The sequence below is a fragment of the Lycium ferocissimum genome, chromosome 3 (assembly GCF_029784015.1).
Source record: "Lycium ferocissimum isolate CSIRO_LF1 chromosome 3, AGI_CSIRO_Lferr_CH_V1, whole genome shotgun sequence".
Lineage (NCBI taxonomy): Eukaryota > Viridiplantae > Streptophyta > Magnoliopsida > Solanales > Solanaceae > Lycium > Lycium ferocissimum.
Window position 1 is genome coordinate 70,673,300 of NC_081344.1, and position 26,882 is coordinate 70,700,181.

A 26,882-nucleotide genomic window follows, 5' to 3' on the forward strand; every position below is an offset into this window, starting at 1 on the left:
AGCCATTTTGGTAACGGCGATGACATAAATGAGCCAAACTATTGATGAGTGACATAAATGAGTTATTTTCGATAATTTGATGACATATTTGAGCCTTTTCCATAAATACTCTGGCATATCTACCATCACAAGTTTCAAAAGTTTTATAATCACATAAATATTTTAAAATCATAAATTTCAAAAATTCCTTTCTTTATTAAGCATTGTGGAAAGTTAAAGTATAATAAACAAAATGAAATGGAGAGAGTACTTGTTTGACCATGCATACTTGCCACAAAGTGAGGGTGAGATGACAACAATGAGAAACCCTTCAATATATATATATATATATATATATATATATATATATATATTCCTACAAAGTAAGTGATTTACTTACTTATTTTTCAATGTTTGGTAAGTAAAAACATATTGTACCAAAAATGTTTATAAATTATTTAGACATAGTGGGGGGGCGGCTATGGTTGGTGGGATGAGGAGAGAGTGGAACGTCACTTACGAAACTTATTTTTTCTTTTCTTTCACCATAAAAGTCATTTTATTCATTTTTAAGGAATTTATTTTCCTAGATGGTACCACTATGTGGCAACTTCTCGAACTTAACCTCAAAATAAATCGGTTTTGGAGGTGCTTCAAAAATATAAAATAGTGCATTTTCTCAATCGCATTGAACCTGGTTATAGGATCTCTAGTCCCCGGGTTGAGTTTCCTCATATACGACTCATGAATTTATGGGCTTCAATCCCACCCCCTTGATGTGCTCCAGACCCTTTCTCTTGCCAAGGCCTTGGTTAATGGATCTGCAAGATTATCACAAGATTTGACATAATCAACATTAATGGTACCACATGTCAAATATGATCTCACAGTACTGTGTTTTCTCCTTATAGGTCTGGATTTACTATTATAATAACAGTTTTAAACTCTACCAATTGCAACTGTGCTATCACAATGAATTAAATAGGAGGAATTTGTTTTTCAAAATAAAGAATTTGAAATAATAAATCTCTTAGCAATCGTTTTTTTTTTATTGAATTAAAAATTAGTTAGACCTCCATGGTGAGTTAGCAATAATAGTTTTTTTTTTATTTCCAACAAATATCACCACACGCCAACGTAAAATATAGCCGGTGGTAGAACGGGGAATCACCCGACATAAAGTGTTCCATCTACATCGTGAAGCCTTCAAGACGGCGGATATTTTTTATAAAACAAGCCATAAGATTTTGTACCAACTAAATACTTTCTTGGTAATAACAAATAATTCAGTGACTTTAATGATACAAAAATTAATTTTGTGACAATTAATAAAACACGTAAAGTTTGGTGAAGTTAGTGAGACAAAATTAGTTTCCTTAATTCTACTAATACATAAGTAAAGTTCAATGATAATATAACCCGAGAATTTATGCCCAGTATTACCTTCCACACATAGGAACTCCTATCAATTCTTTAGTTATTTAATTTAATCAATTTTTTATTTAGTTCTGTAATTTGATTTATTAATTCGTTCAACTTGAATCTTTAATTTGGGTTTAGACAATCAGGTGAAAATTCTACTAAAAGTAGTTATTCAACTTGCAAGCGAATAGTTAGTTGCTCAAATTAACCATTTTGTTAGGGAAAATTCTACTATAATTTATTTTGGATTTTAATTTGTTTGACACTTAGTATTTATCTGTTTAACATTGAGTGAAAAGGTTAAAAAAGAGATAAGGCATCATTACCCCCAACCTAGGACCCCCGAAAAAGAAAGGTGCGCCGTGGGAACTTTGGTTATAGGTTTTTTTTTTTTTTTTTTTTTTTTTTGGGGGGGGGGGGGGGGGGTTTGTTAATGTTCGCCCTTACCTCGTTAAAAAACCCATAAACTATTAGTATATTGCGAGTTTCGTACCTAAACTATTTAGTCTTCTTGTTATCCCGTGACTATAACTCCCTTTAGATTAAAAACCCATTGATTGAACATTTGACAAAATGTTTGGGATAAAAATGTATCCACTTGGCACAATGAACGTTCATGGTAGTTCAGGGGTTTTGTGAATATCCAATCATTTACGTATGAAACTCGCAAAACGGTGGTAATTTTTTTTGTGTGTGTGTGTGGGGGGGGGGGGGGAGGTTAACCTTTTCACTCAAATTGTTTTCCACGTGTACTGCCACTCCGAACTCTTTAGAGAAGCTTTTGGAACGTCATGTTCACATAGTGTGTCATATTACTCCAGGGACATTTTAATATGAGTTAATGGTAGTTTATCAGAATATGTCAACTCTCAATAATCAGATAATCATCCAAGTCAATATAATTAGTTTTATATAAGTGTTGTATGACATGCCGCTGAGTTATTTGCTTCCCCTTTCTGTCTTTCTCCTTCATTTTCTTGTCCTCTTTCCATGATTGTAATTTTTCAGTGGTCGGTACAGGTAAGTTTTCCTTCTTTCCTCCCTTTTAAATTCTCAGGATTTGAAAAAGTGTAGATAAAAACATTATCAGGTGAAGAAAGAAGCATAAAAACTCATTGTTTTTTGAGTACCAAAATTAAACACATTTATTTATTTATTAGAGACTAACCTTATTACTTAAATGTAGATGATGAAAAATGTGAGATGGCTGCTCCTCTATGCTTTTGTGTATGATTTCTCCCCTTTCCAAAGCTTGAGAAAAGAAGCTTTAAATTCAAGTGGAGAGGTTGGGTTGGGGTGGAAAGAGGGGGGGGGGGGGGGGTAGAATAAGGCATCAAATTATGATGATAGGGGGAATAAGATGCTGCTCTTTCTATTCCCCCTTTGTGTCAAATCTAAAATAGTCTCTTAAACATACTTTGAACTAGTAAACTTGTTCGTCCTTCACGCGGTCATAAAATCTTACAGAATTTACAAAATGACGTTTATGTAATGACTGAAAAGTAATTTTGCGATAGCTACAATATCTTCAAGTTTTCCGTCAAAAAATAATTGACAGAAAGAATCATATAAAAAGAGATACTCCCAACAGCAAAGGCATCAAGTACCGATATTATTTGTTAGGAAAGACAGAATTTAACTGGTGATGCTTTTTGATCAAATTTCCTCCACGAATTTTCATATCATTTTTCTTTTTCATGGTATCATATTCTTGTTATAAACTTGCGTGTATATGTTTTCTATTCGTATGTTTCAGTCTATATCACATTTGTCACGAAGATTATTCCCTCTTTTCCCTATACTCAATTGTTACGTACTCGATCTTTCTTCTCAAAGCACAAACATAAATAGGCCCTCAAATTTGGTCTCATTTTAATTTTAAGCATATACATGCACAATTAGGCACCTCAACTTGTCTCCACTTTATCAATTGAACACTTTTAACTTACAAAATGATTATCTAAAGACCTCCAAAGTTTATGTGCCTGCGCACGTGTTCAACTTTTACAAGTTAAGGTCTTTCTTTTGTGCGACACTCAAAAGTTGGAATATATTTAAAGAGGCCAAATTTGAAGACTATTTAGCCTTCTTTATAACTTTGTGGTACGTACATGTTTTTATTGTGCGCACAAATTTCACTTTTCAAGATTACAGGAAAAATCTATAAGTCCATTTTGCAGAGTCTATCTAATTGACATAAGAATTAAATACTTGAAAGAAGAAAAAAACAGAGAACATCTAAAAGGGTAATTAAGCTTTTTTCTTTAGGAAAAAATAAAATAAAAGAGACATAAGCAAGGTTAGAATAATAGAAAGCATGTTGACAGATATGCCAACTCTACTCTGCCGCAAGAATTATATTCTCTATGGTTTAGTTTCTACTTTCTGCAAAAAGCCTAGCAACAATGGACAATCTGGACAATAGTTTAATGAAAATTATAAGAAGAAGAAAAGTTTTACCATAAGTCACTTAACTATGTTTTCTAAACACAAAGTCACATAACTATCACTTATTTTCACCAAAGTCACTTTACTATGTTTTCCAACAAAAAAGTCATAAAACTTTGAGCTTACTAACACAATAGTGACACCTACCGGAAAATTCAAGTTCCGATGGGTAATATTTTTATTTTTTTATTTTATTATTAATCTAATGGATACAAACTCAATTGAAAAGAACCGACCCGACCCAAAACATATATGGATAAATTAAAATATTAAGGAAACAGAACCAATCCTTTCCACCAAATATATGATCCTTCTCTCTAGGGGCTCTTAAGCAAAAAATGTATGGAAATAAAATGTTCATTCTAGGATGAACTTTTTTCATTTTGATAATTTTTTTTTCCTTCATAATTTCAACGCGGTTGAAAATATTTTTCTATATGATTCATTTTTATGAGCGGAAATAAAATGTTGTGGCTTGTGATACTAACTGTTGGATGGTGGAATTCTCATGATTGAGGTACGCAAACAAAATATATCTGAGGAGGACATGACCGTAGATAAGCTTGTCCTTGATTATTTAAAAATTTGGAGAGTGGTACTTGAAAAAATTACCTTCGTAAATATTATATTGCTTGGTGTAAATATTAGTTAACTTAGGTTCATCTACTCGAAAATACTATTTTTTTCAGTCTTAGGGCATATTAGCCTTTTTTTTCCAATACATATTGAAAAGTGTTACTTGTTGTTGGATAGTAGAAAATTGAATTTTACGGAGTAATAGTTATTACTATTTGCATCGCAAGTAATAATCTTGCGATAATTTTTTTTTTTTCAAATTTATTCCTTTTCACATTTATTTTCCTGATTCTGTTCATGTTATTATGGATTACAGATTGATAACAACATAGACCAACTTGTGCCTATGCGTGGGCATGTTTTTGAACTCATCATATTAGGTCACTATTACTTATTCACATATCTTCCATAAGCACGATTAGCGTCCAAGGAAAAAAGCTAAAACCAAGAAGCTAAACAGTTTAAGCCTTTAAGAGACAATCAAGGTTCTCATTATACATTTAACATGTACGCTTGAAGAAACAAATGTGTTTGATACAAAATCATAGTGTTTATAGATAAACATTTGACCCACAAAATGTGATTAAGATAAGGAATTCCTACTTAATTGTGAAAATGGAAAACTGTAACCTTTGTTATGGTTGGTCTTGATTTAGATGACAAGTACGAATTCTTGCATGTTCGATGACTAAGAAAAAACATAGTGGAGGCCTCGATCCATCCCCAGCAAAATCTAAGGAGAGCATCTCTAGCTGCTTAGCATGGGCCCCGATGTACTCAAACACGCGATTCGTAAAGAGGACACAAAGGGAAAGTCGCCGCAATCCCTTGCCGTGATGGATGATGGTCCCAAAACCAGCATCGAGTGGTCCAAGGGTTAAGTAATGAGGAGTTTGAGGCTTGATTATATACAAACGAAACCAGATAAATTTAGGACGATTCCTTGCAATAGTAACCAAGGCGGCATTTGTCATTTGGCCACAGAAGTATAGAACCAAGCGGAGCTTAGGGCAGCCAGCTGAGATAGCTACAAGGACTTGCTCTATCAAGGATACATTCGGTTCTTGCACATATGCATCATAAGGAAATACCCTAAGTTCTTCAAGGTCCTTGCAAGAATTGGCAATCTCCTCAAGACCAATATTCATACTCTAGCACCTGCAGTCACATTCAGATGCAAAGATTAAAACTTTTTTTACCTACAAGGACAAAAGCACTCAGAAAAGGGTAATCTACAAAGTAAAAATATACTCCCTGTTTAATAAAGAACACATCTTTTTAATTTCAACATTTCCATGTTACCCTTAATGAATTCCTTCATAGGAATGGCATAGCAGATTTAATATCACAAGATTCAAAGAAATTTTTGTTTTTCCAACTAGACAACATGCTTATGAAGGTATATGATTAAAAACCAAGATAAATTTTCTTATTTTATCACAAACACAGTTACTGTAGCGAGTCTCAAAACTATCGAGAACGCGACATCTATAAAAAAGTTAAAACTCAAGCTAGAACTTACCCACAGCCACTGCAATTCGTACGAGTGCCTGATCATCGTGCCTAGATCAGGGATTCGAATGGTAGCATGGCTTAAATCTAAAGACATGAGTCTATGGTGGACGCCTTCCAAAAGACCAAAATCCACTCATTCTCTCTAGTTGGTAGCAGTCTTGAAAAGCATAATGCACGTTTACCTGAATTTCGCCAGGATGAGCCTGTATACCAGCAAAGTAGGCCCTGTACCAAACTCAACCAACTAGGTAGCGTGGCGAAGAATGTTAGGAAGCTTCTCGAGGTTCACGACACGGTTGAGCCGAAGAGTCCTCAAATTAGGAGAGTGGGAAATTAGACGCTCCGAAGGCGAGAAATCGACCTCAGACGACAAACAAGAAATGTTAAGTGAGATGAGCGATGTGTCGCTATCGGGAATATGACTAAGCCAATTGCCGGTCAGGTCTTCCACTTCACTTTCTCTCGAGTCCAGTTCTCTCAGATTCCTGCACCAAAGTCAAGAGTAACCTAAGCATGCAAATCCGAAGAATCGTGCCTTAGTAAAAATGTTTAATACCATTCTACTGCTATACAACTTTCAATAATGCAAATTCATGAAAACTATTTGTAACATTAAACTATGATGTGATATTTTCTCCATCAGAGACTAACATTTCAACTATTAGTTTACACTTTTCTTGCACTATTACCAATATATTACACAGGTTAAATAAAAAATTTAACTAGTTCCAATTTCTGGTTTAGTTTCTAAAGTCAAAAACCATCTAACAGAAAAAACAGAGGAATGAACTGAAAGAGATAACTAAAAGCTTCTAAAGTTTAGCAGATTGGACTACACTAGAGGGTTCAAATTCAACATCGATTACAAACGAGTACAGCTACCCCCTGATGCAATGATCAAAACCTTTTTCACCAGAAAAATCAAAACTACTCATACTACAATTTTTCACAAAATTACTATTTCTTCAACCACTCAATCACAAACATTACACGCAGAAGCAAATATTACAACTTTTTTCACCAATATGCTCAGAAATGGTAATCTGCAATGAAGAAAATGCTCTCTGCTTCAAACTATATATGTTCTACTTTCATTTAAATGTCATGTTTGTTCAATGCATTAAGACTTTGTGATGCAGTTCCTCCGCATCAAAGTTGTTGCATTAGACTTGTCTGTTGTTTAACAGCTCTCGGAGCAAGTAGCAGCTAAATTACTACTCAAACTTCAGCGCATAAGTTAACTTTTTCGTGTTTGTCTGCCAAGGCATCACCTTCAATCAACAGCCTTCTCTTCATTATGCTCATCGCTTCTATATTCAATGGACTTAAAGTTGCCACCTGCAGAAAAGAAGTCACGGTTAGAAGACATTAAAAGGAGAGTCTATCCAAAATTGACAAAAGAAATAACGAGGATGATTTAACCTTCACGAAAGTTGATATCCTTAGCACCTCCATCAACTTTGGCATCAAACTGTGGGAATCGATAAGGAGCCCTACAAGATTCTTGATGGAGGAACGGGAGAAGTGTGCTCATCAGTGAAGGAGGCCGATAGCCATATACCTAGTGGCTCTTGCACATTTGGATTAATTCTTTCAGCTTCCCCTTATACAATCACAACTTTATACTTCTTCTTAGTGGAATTGTTGCTTGAGTGCAACACTGCAGCTTTCGTATTCACATTAAGACTAGTACATTTTTCTTGCACCAAATTTGTCCTGCACTTATGTATTAATAGGCACAAGAGGACTATACTGTTGCAAACGAGGCCAAATTAGTAGCACCTATTTGAACATTTTAGATACAGGAACCCTCAGCTCCAAATGCTTATTGGTGGCGTGAATTCCACCACCCTACATCACAATTCAAACTCTTTGCAAGCGAAGATCCAACTTCGTGTTACATTGGAATTTCTCGATAACCTCATTACCTGAAGAGCTTTCACATGGTTGTGATGACGGTATTTCTTGAAAGATTTAAAAAAAAAAAAAAAAAAAAAAAAAAAGGGATAACTTTCATATAGTAAAAATGTTGACAACCTTTTGTTTCACTTGTTGAAAAAATTATTTTAGTATCTCAAAAAGAAATGGTCAAAGTTGCCTAAATCCATACTATTAATATCTTATTAATTGGTTTTTACTGCATTACTTAATTAGCCATATTTGACTATTGAAAGGCACTGTTGTCCGTTTGCTGATTTGTGTTAAATGTGTACTTACTCATTTATCAATTTAATACATTCAATGACTATTATTATTATATTACCGTTACTTGGGAATCATCTTTGGGGCATTATTTGGCTGCAACCATTTGAGTTCTTCTATAACATATGTTAGTAGTCCTTCTCTTTAGTGGATGATGTATACAAAGAAGTATTATCTCTTTTATATTGTGTTGTGCTAGGTTTTCTTTTTATTGAATCTTTGTTAGATTCTAGCTCCTAGTTATGTACTAGAAGAGCTTGTTGAATACTGGGAATACACTCATATCGGGTGAAATATCCTTAAGAACAGTGTCTTAATTGACATACCTCAAGCTTTTAAGAATTTCCTGCAAGGTTCGTAATCAAGTATTTTCCGATAAAGTTCGTGACCAAGTATTTTCCGTAAGATTTCCAACATCACTTGGTTCTTGCCCATCAAAGCAGAGAGTCAGCAATCCCATGTATATTTCTTGATTTGCAATAATGCACTATATATTACCCGTGTGTCTCGACTTGTGGAGTAACATATGATATGCAAACAATTCAAGCCATTCCAAAGAAGAGAGGAGAGCAACAATTTGACAGAACTTGGATTACATAACTGAAGCGAAATTTTTAAGCCTTGAATATTATATAAAAGTTATATACAATGTTGTTGTAGTTGTATTAATTTTTCAGAAACCTAACACGAACTTTATACATGAAAGAATGTGTGCAAATTCTAAGTCTTGTGCCAAATATAAATATTTCATACCGTTTTCATAGATTTTGAGTGTAAAATTTAAGCCTTGAACGAGATATGCATATTTAATACACTAACTTTTGAGCGAACTTTTTAAGCCTTGAGCGAGATATACACATTTCATATACTAAATTTTGAGCGAACTTTTAAGCCTTGAGCGAGCTATACACATTTCATACAATTTTCATACACAAAAGTTTGAGTGAATTTTTTAAGCCTTAAGCGGGAAAAAATATACTTTTTGTTAGATTTTTTTTTATTTTTTTAAGAAAATTAATCTGTATGAAAGAAGAAATCTGTTATGTTTTGTAAATTAAAAAGTTTCGTCATATTCCGTAAATACTTTTCTTATTATGTATATATGTGTCATTCACCTATGAAAAGTTTCCCATTAGAAGTGAGCATCAACTTTGCGTTTTGGATGGAATTGTAGTCCTTCACGAGATATTCAAGGAATGCATTTTCGTTGCAGTTGGATATTTTAAAGGAAATTAAAATAATTGTTGACATGTTATTTTTTGGTGCCGAAAATTTGACTTTCCAATGAATTATACTTTATGGGTAATAATACATATTTGTTGACTTTAATGATACAAAAATTAATTTTGTGGTTGTACTGATACAACATGTAAAGTTGAGCGAATTTAGTGAATTAGTTTCTATAATTTTATTGATGCAATCAGACCTCTCTATAACAGTATACGCATATAACAACACCTTTTCACGATTTTTATGTTACATTTTACTTCTCTATAACAATATTTTACCTGCAATAACAACAACCAACTTTATAACAATATGTCTTTTGTAAAATTACCCCCATGTAACAACTATGTTCTTTTTTTTTTTTTTTTTTTTTTTTTGCCAATATAATAATTAAGCATCTTTATAAGAATAAAATATTTGTGATTATCAATAATAAGTGTGGAGATTTTAACCAAATATTTTATTTGATACTTTAATACACTATATATATGAGAATAATACATATGAATACATATTTGTAATCTAAAAATATCATTGTCTTCTATTTTATGTATAAATAATTTTCAAAAAGGAAAACAATGTGAATAAGGAGTACGAATCCTATACCTTAGAGAAAGCAAAGAGACAAGTCTTTGATTCTTTCTAATCTTTTTAAAACGGAATCTACGAACAAGCTACAATTATAAATTTCTTCCATCAATCTTGAAAGAACTTAATTTTCAAGTAGATTTAAAATGTGTGCCTTAGAGCTTAAAACTTTATGCATTCAATTATGAATATATTGAACTTGTATTAACTTTCTTTAATGTTAAGTTAGTGAAGTCTGCATATCCTTGAGATTTAAAATTTAAATAATTTTAGTATTTTTTATAACGTTAAAAATAAAAATTAGATTTTATACATCTTTTTTGCCTATAATAGCCAGCTATTATTTAAATGTCAAGTGTTCTTATAGGCGTATAATAGCAATCCCTACAACAATTAAAAAAAATTCGTACCCAACGATGTTGTTATAGAAAGCCTTGGCTATACATAAGTAAAGTTTTTATTTGGGTTTAGAAAGGTGAGATTCTACGAAATGTAGTTATTACTTCTGACTTAAACTAATACTACTTGCACACTAATAATTAGTTGCTCGAATCTTTTTTTTTTCCTTTAAATCAGTAAAGCAGTTGCTTGCATTAACCATTCTGTTAGGGGAAAATTATACTATAACTTGTTTCGAATTTTGATTAATTTGATCGGTGGGATTACTTTTAGGTTGACTTTCTATTTATAGCTTAAATCCTTCCTTTTTTAGGAGGGGAAGGTTTAGCCTTTTGATTCAATTTGTCTTCCACGTATATTACCACTCAAAACTCTTTGGAGGAGCTTTCGGAGGGTGATGTTCAAGTAGCATGTCATATTTCTCATATTCCTTCAAAGGCATTTTTATATGAGTTCATAATAGTTTAGGAGGTTGAGTGAACACTCAATAGTATAGGTATAAAACTCACAAAATGATGATAACTAGATAATCATCCAAATCAATATAATTAGTTCTATATATGTATTGTATGACATACCGCTGAGTTGTGCACTTCCCCTTTCTCTCTTTCTGCTTCATTTTCTTGTCCTCTTTCCATGACTGTAATTTTTCAGTAGTCAGTACCAAAGTAAGTTTTCCTTCTTCCCTTCCTTTCAAATTCTCAGTATCTGATGTATAAAAGTAAATAAAAACTTTATCAGGTGAAAGAAGAGAAAGAAGAGAGAAAAAATGACAAATATGGTTACTTATCTTTGTTAGTAGGTCCAAAATGGTCCTTTAAGTATCAATTGAGCAGCTTTGATTCTTTAAGTTTGTAAAAGATGACACTTTCGGTGTCGTCAAACATTTATCAAACACTAATTATTAATTTAGCTGGAATTGTGAAGAAAAAAAAAAGAGAGAATAACCCCAAAGACCAGAAATTTCATGTTAAAACTCCAAAAACAGCAACATAAAAAACTACACCATACACAAAAAGTAGGAAAAAAAAAAAGTAACAGAAATTGTGCCTAAAAAATTGCTCCGGGCTCTCTTTTAAAAAAAATAATAATAATAAAATTGCAGGTAAGGAAGGCGAAATGGGGGTGGGGGTTACAAGATGGGAAATCGAACCTTCACCAAAATTTCAGTTTCAGGTAGCCAACCAATTGAGCTACTAAGATTCCCCTGCTTTGGACTCTTGAAATAAACCAAAAAATTATAAACTACAAAATCTGTACTTCCAAATGTGAGCCTCGTTAAATATGAAAACTTGATATATTTTTTTTTTAAAGTGTCTTAGAAAATCCAGATTTTCATGATTCTTTTAAGACACTTCTTTTAAAAAGAACTGAAAAACGGTGGATTAAAATTGGAGTTTTATAAAACATGGAAAAACTGTTTTTTTTTTTTCAAATGTCGAAAACCCATTTTTTTAATAAAGAATAATCCCGAAAAATTAGATTATTTTTTAAATCGAGAAAAATTTATCAGTTTTCCACTTTATTCTTAAAAAATTCAGTATTCGAGATTTTAAAAAAGTCCAAGTTTTTAATAAAAAATTCAAATTTCCAGATTCTTTTTCAAAAAAATGGGTTTAATTAGTTTTCCAGATTTTAAAAAAGTACATGTTTTTAAATTAAAAAAAAATCAATTTTCCATTTTTTTTAAATAACTGGTTTAGTACATTTTTTTAAAAAAAATTCAGTTTTCAAGATTTAAAAAGTTCCAGATTTTTTAATAAAAAATCCAGTCCAGATTTATTTTTAAAAAATGGGTTTTCCACGTTTTTAAAAAAAATTAGTTTTTTCTGATTTTAAAAAAATATACTTTTTATTGAATTTTCCAAAATTGATTTTTTTTTTAAATAAAAGCTGATGTGGAGTCTCCCACGTGCTTGAAATTGTTTGTGCACAATTGCTCTGCCATGTGGCAACACGGGAGTGAATTAAAATTCAGTTAGCCAAGATTAGGAGTGTTTTTAAGTGTGGCAATAGTTCAGGGACTGAAGTTGCAATTCATGCCAAGTTTAGGGGTGTTTTAGTCACTTCAGCTTTAATTTTGTTCAAGACAAGAGACGTACAAATAATTTTAACCATTGATCAAGAAGACCCAAATGATAACAGGACTTGAGAAGTCAATGAATTTAGGGATGGCAATGCGCGGGTGCGGAGCGGGTTTTCTCTTAACCCGTAAAGTTTAAACCCGCACCGCCCCGCACCCGCATCTACCAGCCCTGCCCTGCTCTGCTTTAAGTGTCCTTTCCTTCCCATTTTTTTTTCGCTTAAAATTGGCATAGCTACACAACTTTTTCTGTAATCATCTAGATTTCAATTATTCAACAAATGCTACGTTCAGTTTTTTACTATTTGATACAAAGTAGATATTTTTGACAGAACTCAACATCATGAATATGCACATCTACATCAAGAAAAATTAATATGAACATCTACATCAAGAACAATTATAGAATTTCACGTAGTATTGCTTATTTGAGTTTTAGTTATGACAATTGAGTACTTCTTATTTGATTTTTACAGCATATCATTCTGTTCCATGGTATAATTTACAAGTAGAAAAATAAAACTAGGGATGACTCCAAGATGTGACTGAAATACAAATTTGAAATTACAAAGATCATTTTCCTTTTTGCCAATACAAGTGCCTTTATATATGTCAGATAATCGATCACAGATATTTTGAACTATGATCTGGCATGGATCGTAGAAAAAAAATATTAAATGGACTAGTCTCCATCTCCATCCCTCTGCAAAAATATACTCCCTCCGTCCCAAAAAGATTATCTTAATTTGACTTAGCACAAAGTTTAATAAACAAAGGAAAACTTTTGAAATGTGTAGTCCAAAATAAGCCTTAGATATTTGTGGGGCTATAAATCATCTCATAAAGTTAAATTATTTATAAATATAGAAAGGTGTCAATCTTTTTGACAGACTAAAAAGAAAAAGAAGACAATCTTTTTAAGACAGAGGAAGTAATTTTGACAATCTTTTTAAGACAGAGGAAGTAATTTTAAGTAAATAAGAAATGAAAAGGAATATCCAAAACTTAACATGCTGATATCACTGACATGCTAAATCAACTAATCAATCCGCTGCTTCTGGAAAAAAGAGGAAAAACTGCACCCGCACTGCAACCCGCAAAGAATCTCCTTTTTAAGAATCAACCCGCCCCGCAACCGCACAAGCCCAAACCCACACTGCCCCGCATACGCATAAACCCGCACCGCCCGTTGCCATAATTGTATTTTAATATTACCAATGAACTATCAATTTACTATATTACTGCTCGTTTTCAGATGAATACATCTAATTTTTCACAAGTAAAATGTTGAAAATGAGGACCGAAAAAAAAAATGCTTGACATTTTAATTTGTTTTTTCGTAATTACCTTTAAGGTTAATGTGCTAAAAGGGGATCATATCATCAACTCAATATTTACAAATATTTCAGTCTAGACTTTTATCAAGCACATTGTAGACATTATTTAACATTGGCAACTGCCACTACAAAGATCAGACAGCACGCATATATTTGGTAAGGGAAAAAAACGCAAAACAACAAAAAATAGTTCAGTTGAGACATTTTATCAAACACGTTGTAATGTGGCCTTCATTTTGATTTTCTCAAGTGGGCTCTTTCATATAGGCATAAGCCTATTAGCAACAAATCTAGTGGAAGATTGAACTTGGGAACCAAATTTTCATATGTGTGGTTTAATACATTTGTTCATGACATAAGCCATGACATCACAAGCTTGGAGACCAAGTACTTCTTGCTATAAATAGAAGAGCTACCATTAGTTGAAAACACACCAAAAACCAATTCAAGAGCTTCTCATCTCTTAGCTTTGTCTTCTTCTTCCTCCCTTTTATTTAGAGTATTATTGTAAGAGAGTTATGTGTTAGGAAACACTTGTGTGAACCCTTCTTTGGAGTGATCTTGTGAGGTTATTCTCTTGGGATACTTTTGGGGTAATTAGAGTATTTACTATAATTTTGTACTCTCTATTGTACTCTTGTTGATATAGTGAAATTGCTCCTCTCCTGTGGACGTAGGTTCACGACCGAACCACGTTAAATTTGTGCCTCATTTATTTTCTTTACTTGTTGTTGTTATCAACTAACTATTGTCTTTGTTATTGTCATTATAATATTGTTTGGCTAAATTTCCCATTACCCGGGTTACCGATCCTAACAAATTGGTATCAGAGCTAGATCTAACCAGGTAAATTTCAGTAGCCAAAGATGACTGTAACAAAAACTTATGTTGAGAAATTTGACCAAGTGCAAACTTCGGGATGTGGCAATTGAAGATGGAAGCTATCCTAATTCGGGATTGACTTAGATATGTAACGCTTTGGAAGGAAAAGAAAAGAAGCCAGAAAGTATGACGGACCCCGAGTTTGCCATCATAGATAAAAAGGCAAAATCAGGTATCATTTTAAATCTCTCAAATGAGGTTTTACGTGAAGTATCTGCAGAAACCACAGCCAAAGGCATGTGGGAAAAATTAAAAACCCTGTATATGAAGAGGACAGTGGAAAATAGACTTTACTTGAAGTAAAAACTTTAAACATTTCGTATGGTTGAAAGTACTTCTATACTCTCACATCTTGATGCATTTGATTCCATTCTTATGGATTTGAGCAATATTGATGCGGAAGTTAAAGATGAGGATCAAGCCGTGTTGTGCTTATTTCCCTTTGATCATTCAAACATATAGAGATACTATGCTTTATGGAAAGGATAATATCTCTTATAGAGATATCAAATCTATCTTAAAATCAAAGGAACATATATATAGAGATATTACTGGGGAAACTAGTACACCCCTTGGGGAGGGCTTGTTTGTAAGAGGTAGATCCGATAAGAAAGAATCAAGTAGTGAGAGGCCTAAATCAAGGTCAAAGTCTAGATACAGAAATGTTGTGTGCAAATATTGTCATAAGAAAGGTCATATTATTTACGAATGCTATAAGTTGAAAAACAAAGAAAGCATAAGGAAAAGAAAAATGAGCACCAAAATACTAACTCCACCGAAGCAAGTGTAGCCGAGTATGAGATCGAACACGATATTTTTAGCTACTAACAATAGCTTTAAATCTAATGATGAGTGGATTTTAGATTCGAGTTGTTCTTATCATATGTGTCCCAATAGGGATTTGTTTACCACATATGAATCTGTTGGAGGTGGAGTTGTCTTGATGGGCAACAACGCTCCATGCAAAGTTATTAGTAAAGGTACAATCCGAATCAGAATGCATGATGGTGTGCTGAGAACTCTCACTGATGTTAGATATGTTCCTGACTTAAAGAAAAATCTCATCTCATTGGGCACTCTAGAAGCTCTTGGGTGCAAATACACAGGTGAAGGTGGAGTTTTGAAAATCTTTCTAGGTGCTCTTGTGATCATGAAAGCATGCAGATGTGGTACATTGTACACTTTATTAGGATCCACTATTACAGGTGTTCTTTGCACTCTCCACATCAAATCAACCTGATTCTGACATCACCAAATTGTGGCATATGCGATTAGGGCATATGAGTGAGAAAGGCCTTTCCATTCTCAGCAAAAGAGGTCTCCTATGTGGACAAAGTACCGAAAACATAGAGTTCTACGAACACTGTGTGTTCGGGAAGCAGAAAAGAACGACTTCAAATCTCCGAAGAATTCATCGAACAAAAGGTACTTTGGATTACATTCATTCGGATCTTTGGGGTCCTTCTCGTACCCGTCAAAAGTGGTGCCGGGTATATGCTAACTTTCATTGATGATTATTCAAGGAAAGTTTGGGTTTATTTCGAAAATAAAAGTGATGTTTTCTTAACTTTCAAACAATGGAAAGTTTTGATTGAGAAACGAAACGGGGAAAACGAGTCAAGCGGCTTAGAACGAGATAATGGCTTGGAATTTTGTAATGATGAGTTCAACGAATTTTGCAAAAATGAAGGAATTGCTCGACATTGCCGTGAGGATGACCCTCCCGTCACCAGAATGGTGTTGCGAAAGGATGAACGAAGTTGTCTTCTTTTGGAAAGAGCTCGTTGCTTGATTTCAAATGCTAGGTTGACAAACGCCTTTTGGGCGAAGCTATCTCTACAACTTGTTATATTGTCAACCGTGCTCCATACGCACCTTTGAACTTTAAGACTCGAGTTAAATGTGGTCGAGTACTCCGGCTAATTATTGATTTAAAAAAAATTTTGTTGTCCGCGTAAATCCATTCGTGCTTTGCTTGCCGTGAATGAAGGAAAATTAGAGAGCCAAGGGCTAAAAAGTGTATTTTCCTTGGATATGGATGAAAGGATACAAACTCTGTATCCTGATCCCAAGTCACCAAAATTTATAATTAGCAGAGATGTAACCTTTGATGAATCATCTATGTTACATCCCAGAAAAGAGTCTTCTAGTTCTTGTAATAAGAATAAAGAGCAAGGTATACATGAGCAGGTGGAAGTTGAGCTTGGCATTCCTTCTAAGCCAAGCTCGTCAGGCGTGGAACAAAATACGGTTGAAACTCACTTAAAGTTGAGCCAGAGCCGAAGCTCCGAAGTTGAGCCCGAAGTTGAACCAAATGAGTATTCCATAGCCACACACAAACCAAGGAGACAAATTCAAAAAACTAGGAAGGTATGGAGATTATGTTGCATTTGCTTTTTCGATTTGCACAGACGCGAAGAAATTGGAGAACCATCAAGAAAATATTCGAAGCGAGTTTACGGTGGTGATTACCCAAATGGCCGATTCATCAATGAATGAAGAAGTGGAATCTCTCCACAAGAGAGAATAGTACTTGGTCTCTTGTAAAGCCGCCGTCGGGGAAGAGAATTGTTGGTTGCAAATGGGTCTTCAAGAAAAAAAGATGGCATTTCGGGGTTGAAGATGCACGGTATAAGGCACGATTAGTTAGCAAAGGGCTATAGTCGGTAAAAGGAGTTGATTTTAATGATATTTTCTCACAAGTTGTTAAACATAGCTCCATTCATGTTTCTTTGTGCCTTAGTTGCCATGTATGATTTGGAGTTATTGAATGTGTGAATATTGATGTTAAGACAACTTTCTTACATAGCGAACTTGAGGAACAAATATATATGCATCAACTTTGAAGGTTTTGAGATTGAAGGAAAGAAGATCATGTTTGCTTGTTGAAGAAATCCTTGTACGGATTAAAGCGATCTTTCTCCCAAGACAATGGTACAAAAAGGCTCGTTCGCAAGCATATGAGTTTGACGAAATTCACAACTTGAAAAGTCGGATTGAATTTCAAAAAAGTGAATTTGAAATGAAAGATTTAGGAGAAGCTAAGAAAATCCTTGGCACGGAGATCAAAGAGATCGAGGAGCCAACGGTTTTAGCTATTCCTCGACCCGGAAGAAGTACTTGGAGAAAGTCTTGGAGAGGTTTGGCATGAAGATGCTAAACCGGTGGGTACCTCTTCTTTGCTCATTATTTTTAAGTTATCTCTTCTCAATCACCGCGATCGGAGAGGAAGAAGAGATGTATATAGCACATGTGCCGTATATGTCTGATGCAATTAGCGATATTATATATGCGATGGTGTGTACATGTCCGGATATTTCACAAGATGAGTGTGGTAAGCCGGATAAGAGCTTGCATGATTTAAGTAAAGCACATTAGCATTTTGATATTTTGAATGAAATGGATTCTCGTGATACTTAAAATTTCATGCTTTATAAACGCATGTTTGGAGTTTGGGAAAATGCGACTTTTTGGTTGGTTTTGTAGACTACGATTATGCGGTGATCTTGACAAAAAAAGATCGCGACGAGCTACGTGCTTTGCATTGGTGGTTGTGCTATCGGTTGGAAAGCTACATTACAACATGTGAGTTGCTTTATCTACTACCGAAGCAGAATATATGGCAGTAACTGAGGCGATCAAAGAAGCCTTATGGTTGAAGGGTCTATTTGCTGAACTTAGCTTACACCAAGGTGGTATTACCGTTTTCTGTGATAGTTAAAGTGCCATTCACTTGACTAAAGATCAGATGTATCATGAGAGGACGAAGCATATAGATATCAAGTATCACTTTATTCAGGAAACCATTCTTTGAAGGAAAGGTCTGCGTTAAGAAAATCAACACCGAGAGACAATCCTAACGACATGTTCACAAAGCCTCTTCCGGTTGGGCAAGTTCAAGCTGCGTTGAACTTGATTGACATTTATGAGGAATGATTTAGCCCATAAGGGCTTTTGCGGAGAGGGTGGAGCAAAATTACTATATCACTCAAAATTAGGCCAAGGTGGAGATTTGTAATTTGGCCTTCATTTTGATTTTCTCAAGTGGGCCCTTTCATATAGGCATAAGCCTATTAGCAACAAATCTAGTGGAAGATTGAACTTGGGAACCAAGTTTTCATATGTGTGGTTTAATACATTTGTTCATGACATAAGCCATGACATCACAAGCTTGGAGACCAAGTACTTCTTGCTATAAATAGAAGAGCTACCATTAGTTGAAAACACACCAAAAATCAATTCAAGAGCTTCTCATCTCTTAGCTTTGTCTTCTTCTTCCTCCCTTTTATTTAGAGCATTATTGTAAGAGAGTTATATGTTAGGAAACACTTGTGTGAACCCTTCTTTGGAGTGATTTTGTGAGGTTATTCTCTTGGGATACTTTTGGGGTAATTAGAGTATTTACTCTAATTTTGTACTACTATTGTACTCTTGTTGATATAGTGAAATTGCTTCTCTCCGCTTGTGGACGTAGGTCACACCGACCGAACCACGTTAAATTTGTGCCTCATTTATTTTCTTTACTTATTTGTTGTTATCAACTAACTATTGTCTTTGTTATTGTTATTATAATATTGTTTGGCTAAATTTCTCATTACCCGGGTTACCGATTCTAACACACGTTATAGACATTGTCTAACATTGGCAATTGCCACTACATATATATGGTTTCTAAGCAAAAAAAAAAAAAATGGTGTAAGAATGGAGAAGAACCTGTTCTAGTGCTGTCATTTCATTTTCCAGAGGTTTTTTTTTTTTTTTGCTCATATTGTACATTGTAAATGATTATTAATCTTCAGTTTTAATGAAATTCCCAGCAATATTTTCGGCCAATTTGGTAGACTTCTTTTCTTTTTGGCCATGATAATTCAGGTTTTTACTTTGTTTTGACTTGATGAGTAGATAATTAAAAGAGAGAATGGTTAAAAAAAACACATAAGTGTCACCCGAACATGTCATCAGGAGTGACTTGAAATTAAAAAAATCTTCTTTTTCACAAAGTCACTCTAAAAGAAGGAAAAAAAAAATTAGATAACAGACATCGTGAATCAATAATTGTTACTTAGAAGTTAGTAATGATATGGAGAAGTTGCTTGAGTTTTTTTTTTTTTTTTTCTCTTTTGTAAAATTTGTACATAGATCTCTTCATGAAAAAAATCAGTTGAGATTGTAATAATGGTAATGGTACCTCTGAAAGTGAATATATTATATCTGTAAGCTGAACTACTTAAAAGAAATCAAAATAAAACTGCTCAGTTGTTACGAAGAGATTTTACACAAGATGTTTTTTAACACGTGATTGGATTCAGCCGACACAGTGTATTTCCAAATTCAGTAGAATGACCAAATGTGTTTAAAATACTCATTAGAGATTAATAGAGGTAGTTCAACTTTCAGGTCCCAAAACAGAATGAAACAAAAAAAGAAGAGAACAACATACTGTATATCAATTGAAATATATAATTATCAACCAAAATCACACATCAATTAATCACCAAAAAATATAAATATCATAAATAAAATGTTCACCAAACCAGAAAAATAGAAGAGAAGAAATAACAAATACAATTATTTAACCAAAAAGCAAGATAGTGATTCATGTTAAAACATCATTCTGTTCCCATTAACAAAGAATAAGTCAAGCGAAATAGTGAATATATAAAAGGGGATATGTCTAGGACAGTAACTGACCAAGCACAACTGGTTATATATATCAGTCTTAAAGATCGTTAATTAGTATTTGACCTTTAAATGCCATTTGAAAGTGCAACTGACTCTTGGGTGCCATATTTATTTTAATTGAAATGATATAATGGTGTTAAAAGTTATAATAATGATATAGGTACTAAAGAGAATCAAATACAATAAGTGGTAGTATTGAGTAACCGTAGAAATGTGTAACTTAAGGTGGAGGAATTGTTCTAAGAGGGACTTGAAAATTTGTCTTTTAATAGCACATAGATTTAAAAAATATGAGAATGCTCAAAAATTGAGAAAAAAGAAAAATCCCATTTAGGTAGAAATGTCATTAGATGTGCCACATCACCAATTTTATATTATATTATATTATATTATATATATATATATATATATGTATTGCTGAGTTAATTTTTGAATTGTCAGGTGTTTGCGTTTCCTACTTGAACTATTAACACTATTTATCAAAATACACCTCGAAATTAATATTCAGCTGTAATCCGGACGAAATTTTATGGCCGAATTAAGTTGTCACGCGCTTTTTGGCGATTGTATTCAAACACTTGGTTTAGTCAGCTTCTAAGTGTCCAAGTGGTTCAAATCCGAAGTGATAGAGGTGTTCAATAAGTACTAGTCTAGGTTGAGGTGTCTAACTAGGCGTTTGGCCATGAAAATCAAATGTTTTTCACTTTATTTGGTATTTTGGAGTTGGGGTTGAAGTTTGAGTTGAAGATGGAGTTCTGTTTGGTTATAGTTTTTGCAAATAATATTTGGTTATTTGAATATATTGAAAGTGAAAAAAGCGGGTAAAAAAAGAGAAAAACAAGTTTTGGTTGTTTTCCAAATTCCAAATACAACTTCAAATACAACTTCAAGTTGTATTTGAAATTTTTATGGCCAAACACCATAAAATGAAAAAAGTGAAAAAATATTTTGAAAAAAAAATAATTCTCATGGACAAATGGGAAGTGAATTATGTGGACAACTTAAGGGGCAGTCGAGTGGTGTTAAACATCTTCTAATATGGTTATCAAATAAAATAATGCATTTTTATCTCTTTCTTATAGATTTATGATAAGTAACTTCACATTTGGCTGCTTTTGCTACTATTTCTTGTTTCACGCATTGGGCATAGCAACTATAAAAGCAATGCAAGTCCATTTTAAATTGAATTGATTCTCTCCCCCTCTAGACTGCTAATCCAATTTAAGTATCTTAATATGACTATTTACGAGATTTAAAAAATAAAAAGAGACTTTTGAATTTTGTGGCTCTAAGTCAATGTGTATAATATACTAAAATATCCTTTGAATTATGTGATTACAAACTTGTCGTGTAAGATCTTTGAATTTTTAACTATATATAGAAAGAGATATTCTTTTTTGATAAACCAAAAAAAAAAAATAATAAGACACTTAAACTAGTCCTATATATGTGTCAATCATTGAATGATGGAGCTACTGGCCCCACATAAAGTAGCAAAATCACTTAGCTTGGTTAAAATTTAAATCCAACATCATAGCTTGATATAACCATATCTTCATAATCATATATGCCGTTTATAGTATTCTCATGAATTTTTGTTGTTCATAACCATATCTTCATAATCATAATCCTATACACTGATTGTATACTCCTTTTTTTGTTGTTTATTTTTCTTTCAAAAGTGACTTGCAAAATCTATACATTGATTGTATATTATATGCATATTTATACTTAATTTACAAAAGCTATACATTTTGTTGGCTATTATTCTTTTGAGCGGTCCGAAAATGTAATCACCTCAATTTATTGGGGCATGATTCTTCATACTGGCGAAAAAAGGTTGTAATCTTTGTAGATTTGACTAGCATTTTTAGCCTTTTCTTAGTACTTTAGTCATTTATGGTGAAAAAAAGTTGTAATCTTTGCATCTGGGTGTAATTGTACTTGTTTGTAATTGAGGGACTAAGGAAACTATTTTTCTGTGTATATTACCCTTTTCTGAGCTATTTAGTCCTCATTGGTGAAAAAAGTCTTAATCTTTGCATCTGGGATTATATGTACTTATTTGTAATTGAGGGGTTGATGAAAGTTTTAATCTTTGCATCTGTGTACTTGTTTGTAAAATGGTCATCCAACTATAGCAAATTCCCAACTAATTAAAATCACTTATGTTTGTTTTGAATTAATAAAGTCACTAGTTTATCTATAAAGTCATTATAGCAAAAAGCTAAAGAGATAATTACATAAACCTCTCCTCAAATTTGATTTCGTAACACTTACTTTCTTTGTGGTTATGCTTGCGTCTCTTATTTTAATTTCTTTTGTAATAATCTTTTTTACATAATTATGATTAATATAAGAAAATATGATTTAACTAATTTGTCTTTTACGATGTATTGTTTTATTCAACTAATTTGGTTCAAGACAATAGACGTATAAATAATTTTCACAATTGATTAAGAAGACCAAGATGATAACAAGACTTGAGAAGTCAATGAATTGTAATTTAATATTCCCTCCGGATTAAAAAGAGAGTCCACTAAGTTTTTTTTTTTTTTTTTTGGAGGGGAGAGGGGGGTCAAAATGAATATTCACTTATCAATTAAAGAAAAAAATAACTTTATTTTTCTAGATTTGCACCTGTTAAGTGCTATATGATTAAATCCCAGTACCTATTTAATTAGGAGCAGTTTACTCAAATTACTTATTTTTGTCTAGGAGTTGGTATTTTCTTAAGGGGTGTGCAAATAACTAAGTGGACACTCTTTTTGATCGAGGGAGAGTGTTACCCATGAACTGTCACTTAACTATGTTTTCTAACACAAAAGTCACATAACTATCACTTTTTTTCACCAAAGTCACTTAACTATATTTTCTGACACAAAAATCACACCTGCTGAAAAAATAACATTTTTATTTTCTCTTTTATTTGTAATCTAATAGATACAAATTCATTAAAAAGAATCGAGCCGGTCCAAAACTCATGCACATATTAAAATACCAAAAGGGCGAAAACTTGAAAAAAAAATTATCACAAGATTATTACTTTCGATGCAAATAGTAATAACTATTACGTCATATAATTCGATTCCTACTATCCAACAACTTGTAACACTTTTCAATAATAATAGAAAAAAGGGCCAATAAAAATCACACATTTTTTACTTGAGAGCCCCTAGAGAGAAGGATAATATATTTGGTGAAGGATTGGTTTTGTTTCTTTAATATTTTAATATTTGCATGGGTTTTTATCGGTTTGATTCTTTTTAATTGATTGTATCTATTAGATTAAAAATATTACCCATCGAAAATTGAATTTTGTGTTCGAAAATATAGTTAAGTGACTTTGGTGATTTTTGTGACTTTTGTGTTAAGAATCCATTCGGGATTGATAAAAATATAGTTAAGTGACTTTGGTGAAAAAAAGTGAAATACCTTTCCAACCATATTAGCTCAAACATGTAAAGCATAAATTAGCTGTGTGCATAAGTATGATTTTGTGTTAGAAAACATAGTTGAGTGACTTGGGTGAAAAAATTTATAGTTATGTGTTTTAAACAATTTTTCGAGGTAAAGAACCTAAAAAGAAGTCTCTAAAAAATATAGTAAGCCTATTCCATGCAATCCAAGTTAATTCCAACATACGTTCATGATTTAAGCAAGAAAAATGTTTTCAAGAAAACCCATCTCAAGGTTCAAGAATTCAAGATTTTAAATAACCAGTTTTCATGAAATTTATCCCATCGTTTTCCCCACGCCTCATAATCCATAAATTATGATTCTTTACAAAAATTAGGGAACCATGTTCATGATAACTACAGGAATCTAATAATATCCATCATACAAGTTCTTAAAATGTTGAATGAATCCATGAAAAAAAGTTCACACCTAGTTTATGATATATTATGCTACAAGAAAATACTATACATGTTTTACAAGTTACCTTTAAGAGATAAAGCAAAGTTATAATGAAAAAGCCCTTATTTTACATGTTCAAGTTTTTTGGGAGTTGCTTTAATTACCGAGGAAGGCTTCATAGCCCGAAACTACGGAGGATGAGGATTAGTTCTCGTAATTGTTGTACGTGACCATGGATTTAAATGCTCATGATATTTTTAATGTTATATATATGTATGTATATGTATTCACATGTCATGTTATGGAAGTCTAAAATATTGTCTTGCAAAGTTTATACATGTTTAATATCTATTTATTCAACTCCTAATATTAATCCAACTTTAATTTTGTCTCTTTTTTGAATAGATAAAATAAAGATTTGGACTAAATAAGTTTGCTCATTCATGTTGATACGACATGTTTAAACAAGTATTTTTAAGTATTATCCAATTGAATTTTATAAAAGGATATGAAATCACGTTAATCCTTCACATGATGATTCGGCAAGCCATTGGTTCTCGAACTAATTAAATATTGAGCCATGGTTCGGGCGTGACAAATTTTGGTTAGAAAACAATGAGTGACTTATATATATATATATATATATATATATATATATATATTTAAGAAAAAAAAACCAATAAAAAGTAAAATGTTGAATGAGAAAGAAAAAAAGACAATAACAAATGTTTTTCGTAATTACCTTTAAGGTAAATGTAAAAGAGGACGGAGGGAGTATTAATTTTGCTGCTTTGTGTGAATGCTTGTAAATGCTCATGAGAAGTTGATATTATTGGGATATGTATTAACATGTGCAGATTGTTGGAAGTCTAAAATATTGTCTTGCAAAGTTTATACATTTTTAATATCTATTTATTCAACTCCTAATATTAATCCAACTTTTATTTTGTCCCTTTTTTGAAAGATAAAATAAAGATTTAGATAAATATTTGAATTCCTTAACAATTTTAAGATCCAATATGAATGTGCGCTATAGGAAATCAAATCCTTCACAAGCTATATATATATATATATATATATATATATATATATATATATATATATATATATATATATATATATATATATATGAAATATGAGTGAATAACTTAAAATGGTCATCCAACTAAAGCAAATGCCCTATTAATCAAAATCACTTATGTTTGTTTTTTATTTTTTTTTGTATTAATAATGAAGTCACTAGTTTCTATTTCTACTAGGGAATTTATATACTTTATAAAAGAGAGAGTTCATGCAAGGATCGTTGTCGACCATGAACTCCCTCAATGGTCAACTAAGAATTAAAAGATGGGATCCACATATATTAAAAAGAAAAAAAATGAATAGGGAACTAAGAAAGGATTGAACGTGAAATAGCAAAAGCAACTGCGGCCCATATTTATATTTATATTTTTTATATTTATACTTTATACTATTATAGAAGGGGGATAAAAATTTTAGGGTGTTTAGGTAATTACTCCAAATAAGTTAATTGTTGTGCATGTTTTATTAGTTTTTAATTTGTCTTTGACTTTTAGCCCTTTGATATAGCCACATTGATTTCAAGTGGGGTCATTTATTATTATAACTATGACCGACAACTTTTTCTAATTAACTTGCCCATTGATCATATAATCATATTTATGAACCTATTCATAGTTTAAATTTGTTTTTTTTGTTCGTATACATTCTTTGCCTCCTCCCAGTCATATTATTGGATATTTTTAATTTTTAGATTTAGTCCAAAATATATAATTATTTATATCATAAAAAAAATTATTTTCTTAAAATTATCTTTCTCAAAGAGTATGTTCAAGCTAAAAACACAATCGCTGGAAAATAGTTCGGATTTTCGACGGACTTAACTTCCAGTTTCATCATTCGTTCCATGTACTAATGACGCGTAGTGCTTTTATTTTCAATTTTTACCAATTGTTTTGACACTAAATTATGATTATTATTCTTTTTCTTAATAAATTGCATATTGCTATAATTATAGATTCTTTTATTCAGAATTACATAGTCTGAAACTAACAACGAATTAGTATCGATGACCTGGGTGTTCCTTCTGACCTTAATAAAATGAAGTTGGATCTCAAGAGTTCTAGCAAATAATTATGTGTCATGACAAATATTCTTTTCGAAACAGGTTATTATCAAAATATATCAAAACTAAATTAAGGAATTCTTAACATTCATTCACTGTTTTTACATAATTTAATTTCCACATCGCGTTGCTACCTTCTCTCTTGCTGCAATAAATAAATCTTGAAATATGAAATTATTCATTTATTGAACTTTATAACATTTGAAAAAAAAATGTGCTTTACTACGTTTGAATACTCATTCTTATTTGGTTTAATGAAAGACAAATTTAATAATAAAAATCCGGCATATAGGGAGAGGTTTACCAATCCATTGTAACTTATGACGATCGTTAATTTTGTTTGCTATATGAGGCAAGTTTTTGCCCAACCATTAGTATTCTGAGATCCACCAAAACTTGTGAGTCATTTTTTTTAATTATAATTGTGAGTCATTTTTAAATTTATGACATAATTTGTACTAAAGTCTAGACAATCCTCAAGGTTTTTGCTCACCCATCAGAAGTTATGATGATCCGCGGGGAAATTACTATCATATTG

The 26,882-nt window shown here is 32.4% G+C and overlaps 2 long non-coding RNA genes across 3 annotated transcripts; one reads left to right on the plus strand and one right to left on the minus strand.

Annotated features, from left to right (window-relative positions):
- Positions 1-1,266: 1,266 nt before the first annotated feature.
- Positions 1,267-10,518, plus strand: LOC132050628 (uncharacterized). Its single transcript, XR_009413486.1, has 2 exons — positions 1,267-1,509; positions 10,407-10,518. It is a non-coding gene; the product is annotated as an uncharacterized LOC132050628 (long non-coding RNA).
- LOC132050627 (uncharacterized) lies at positions 6,056-11,077 on the minus strand. 2 transcript variants are annotated; one of them, XR_009413485.1, is made up of 4 exons: positions 10,935-11,077; positions 7,363-7,868; positions 7,156-7,278; positions 6,056-6,447 (listed from the first exon to the last, which is right to left on the minus strand). It is a non-coding gene; the product is annotated as an uncharacterized LOC132050627 (long non-coding RNA). The 2 variants fall into 2 exon arrangements; XR_009413484.1 differs by lacking the exon at positions 10,935-11,077 and having other exon boundaries at positions 7,363-9,694.
- Between the last annotated feature and the right edge of the window lie 15,805 nt (positions 11,078-26,882).